A 4,585-nucleotide genomic window follows, 5' to 3' on the forward strand; every position below is an offset into this window, starting at 1 on the left:
ACCCACATTCAAGAAATTTTGATCCTAATATATGGTGTGCATAACATTCTGATGTTCAAGGTCATAGTACTAAAGATTGTCATATTTGAAAAGAGAAATAGAAAAGATGATTCAAGATAAATAGATTTTGGTGCAAAACATTGGCCCCTCGACTATCCCACAAAGTTTTTCACCAGCACACAGTACTGCACAATATGTAGGAGGCAATGAGTTAAGCATGGGGATCCAGAACTTATTTGTTGAAGGAAATTTGTCTGACAGTGGTGGAAGCTCTAGTCATGCTGATATGCAAATCAGTGGCTAATATGTCAGGCTGAGCAATTGAGAAGTCACCCCTCTCCCTACTAAGAAGAGGTCTGGTAGTTTGTTTTGTTTTCTTTTCTGTTATTTGAATTATTTTAGGGTGGTAGTTTGGGATCTATCTTGATTTGACCCTTTTGTCATTTATGGTCAAACCTTTCTATCTTTTATTTCAACTAAATAGAGTGTCCTTTTTTCCTTTGTGTTTAAATATATGTTATTTGTTGGTTTTCTTTACATAGTACATTTTATGTTGGCTTTAGTGATATGAAATGCTGGCGAAATTCTTCGCTAGATCTTAAAATCCAATTTGAGGATGAACTTTGAATCAGAGGGCTAAAGTTAGAAAAAGCATGTGAGAAATAGGTAGCGTGTTAAGACATTTGGTGACCATGTTGAAACCTTCTTTCAAAATTAAGTCAATTGTTTTGAGAATCGCCAGAATAACTTGGTCATCAATTGTAAGGCATGCCTCACTTAGGTCAAACAGTGGATGTGTGATCCTACATCAAGAGGAACAAAAAGAAAATCAGCTCCACAAAATCATGAGTCATTCAATGTAAGAAATGTACAACAAAAGTGTAGTTGTATGCTAGAAAAGCACAGAAGAAGTAGTGACGCATAGACTCAGTGAAAGTTAATATTGTAAAAGATGTCGTATATGATCTTCATCTCCAACTTTCAAATTGCATGTTATGTACTTGTATTTTCAAAAATTGATATGACGAAGGCATTTCATTCTGTTATCCAAACATTGTATCATCCTTTGTTTATCTCATTTGAGCCTTAGTTTTATTTTCTTTCATACACCTCTTTTGGAATCAATATAGAGTCAACAAATCTCAAAAGAAAAGGTATCTAGCAAAATAGTAGAGTCAGAAATGTTTCAAAAAAAAAAAGCGTCGAGAAAAATAAAGTCAGAAAAGTCCCAAAGAGAAAAAGAGTCAAGAAAAGAAAAAAAAATCATAATCAAGCAAAAGAACAAGCTGCCAAAATTACGCATGACCTGATTCTCCTCTTTCGGGGGTGAGATACGTAGGTTGCCCTACTCCGGGCTCGGTCCAACCAAATAAATAATTTAGAGTCACCCAGTCAAAAAAAACTGGGGCATGAATTAATCCTCATTATTTGAGTTGATTCCAAAAGTTGTAAGTCTCACCCCATTTCAAGTGTCGATTGGGTCTTATGACATCCTTTCTTTCTAACCCTATCCAAAAGCCAAGTTACAATTAAAGAAAGACCTTTAGATCAATCTTTGAGGATGTTAAGACTAAGCATGCAAGGGATATGATGATGCAGTTGGGAACTACTTGTCTTCCTCAAACATAAGAAATCAGGAGAAAAATAAAAATGAGAGAGTCTTATTGGTGAAAACCCTCACAGGTATCGTAAGATGATGGTAAGTTGAGAGAGATAAAAATGAGAGAGTCTTATCAGTGAAAACTCTCATGGGCACCATAAGACGACTGTGAGTTAAGGGATACGAAGATAAGAGAGTCTTATTAGTGGAAAACCCTTACAGACACCATAAGGGAATGGTGAGCTGAGGAAAAGAAAATAAGAGAAGCTTGTTGGCGAAAACCCTTCAAGGCACCACTAGCCGAATGAGGTCTTAAATACAATTGACCTAAGGAAGTAACTCAGTTTCAAGGACATTAACTCAATAACAATGGGTAGAAAGTTCGGATGAAAAGATCAAGCTACTTAATCCAAAATGCATGGCATAATCATTAGTGTTGACTGTCATTTTTAGATGAATTTTTCGTTTCTTTATTTCAAAAGGGGACATTTATTGTCTTTTATTTCTTCTCTTTATTTTTATTTTATCTTTCTTGAGTCATTTATCCAAACAAAAATTGTCATTCTTTTTTTCGTTTCTTGTCTTTGAGTCAAGTCCGTGTCAAAACAAGTGAGAAAAGATTTCAAAACTGGCTACCAGCTTCTTCAATTGCAAAAAGTGAGACAAAAGGCCAACACATGAAAGAGATATGATTGTGAGCCAAAATAAGGCATACAGAAAGTTTTGTCAATAGACAAGTCTGGGACCTCAGGGAAATACCAAAGTTCAAAGGGTTTATCTAAGGAGCATGGCAAAGCAAAGATACTATATTTGTTTCAAAGTCACTCTTAATAATCTGAGTTTGGTCAATGAAGCAGCAAGTCAATGACACAGGATAATGGTTGGAAGCAAGATTAAATGTGATGATGGCAAGAGCGTTTGCAACGAAAGCAAAAGCCACAAACCAGCCACCATGTTTTTAAACTCACAACCTTTCTTTGCATGAAACAGAAACACATGTTACCTTCAAATCAAGAATTTCAAAACCTAAACATAAAGGCCCATAATTTCTCACTTTTACAATTGCAGGAAGCAATGTTGATGCACAGGTTTGATAATTAAATCATGGTAAAAATTCATCATCTTATATCCCTCGGAGACACACTTTCTTGTCCAGGGATTTCAGTTTTCATTTGTTGGATGATACACTTCTTAAATTAAACCTTCACTCCTAGAATACGTACCTTTTAGTCGAGTCATTCCCTTTGATTCGTATAAGACGTACCTTTTATTCGAGTCATCTTCTTTGATTACTATAAGATGTACCTTTTAGTCGAGTCATTCCCTTTGATTCCTATAAGACATACCTTTTAGTCCAGCCATTCCCTTTGACCCCTAAAATACGTACCTTTTAGTCGAGTCATTCCCTTTGATTTCTATAAGACGTATCTTTTAGTCGAGTCATTTTATTGGATTCCTTTAAGATGTACCTTTTAGTCAAGTTATTTCCTTTGATTCCTATAAGACTTACCTTTTAGTCGAGTCATTCCCTTTGACCCCTAGAAAACGTACCTTTTAGTCGAGTCACGTACCTTTTAGTCGAGTCATTCTCTTTGATTCCTATAAGACGTACCTTTTAGTCGAGTCATCTCCTTTGATTCCTATAAGATGTACCTTTTAGTCAAGTCATCTCCTTTGATTCCTATAAGACATACCTTTCAGTCGAGTCATTCCCTTTGATTCCTATAAGACGGACCTTTTAGTCGAGTCATTCTCTTTGGCCCCTAGAAGACGTACCTTTTAGTCGAGTCATTCCCTTTGATTCCTATAAGACGTACCTTTTAGTTGAGTCATTCTCTTTGGCCCCTAGAAGACGTACCTTTTAGTCGAGTCATTCACTTTGATTCCTATAAGACGTACCTTTTAGATGAGTCATCTCCATTGATTCCTAGTAAGACGTACCTTTTAGTCGAGTCATCTCCCTTGATTCCTATAAGACGTACCTTTTAGTCAACTCATTCTCCTTTGATTCCTATAAAATGTACCTTTTAGTCGAGTCATCTCTCTTTGATTCCTATAAGATGTACCTTTTAGTCGAGTCATCCCCCTTGATTCTTATAAGATGTACCTTTTAGTCGAGTCATCTCCCTTTGATTCCTATAATGATTCCTATAAGACATACCTTTTAGTCAACTCATTCCCCTTGACCCCTAGAAGACGTACCTTTTAGTCGAGTCATCCCCCTTGATTCCTATAAGGCATACCTTTCCTTGATTTCTAGAAAATGCACTTTCTAGTCGAGTCACTGCACTTAATCCTTATGAGACGTACTTCCTTGTTAGTTTTCATTTGTCAGGTTACACACTTTTTAATTTAAACTTCTATCTCTAGAAGACGCACTTTCTAGTCAGAATTTATCACTTTAGTTCTTAGGAGACGCACTTCCTAGTCTTGGTCATTCAATTTTACTCTCAAGAGATGCATTTCTTGTTCAGAGTCTTGATTCATTATTGCAACATGCAAGTAGGTATGATCTGACTTTCTCAAAAGTCTTCTGATGTTAAACTAAGGCAAAAAAAAAATTAATATCTATTTTGGAACTTTACTTTTTTAGCAAACGATTTTCTCTTTACAATAATTTTATTTGGAATAATTTTTTTTCTAGTTTTGATGTGATTTCAGGAGCCCATCCAAAGCATAGGACGAATAAATAGAAAGTCAAGCAGCAAGGTGAAGAAATTGAAAGTCAGCAACAAGGTGAAGAAGTTGAAAGTCAAGTAACAAAGTGAAGAAAATGAAAGTCAACAGATCAAAAATAGCAAGTTAGGAGCCCGCCTGGAGAACAGGGTGATGAAATTGAAAACGAAGCAACAAGTTGAAGAAATTTCAAATCAGGAGCCCGCCTGAAGAATAGGGTGATGAAACTTAAGTCAAGAGTCCAACAGAAGCTGCGTAGATAGGATTTTGTAATTTCTTTTATGTTTTTAACTTGTAATTTCTATTTTT

This window comes from Capsicum annuum, chromosome 2 (genome assembly GCF_002878395.1).
Source record: "Capsicum annuum cultivar UCD-10X-F1 chromosome 2, UCD10Xv1.1, whole genome shotgun sequence".
NCBI lineage: Eukaryota > Viridiplantae > Streptophyta > Magnoliopsida > Solanales > Solanaceae > Capsicum > Capsicum annuum.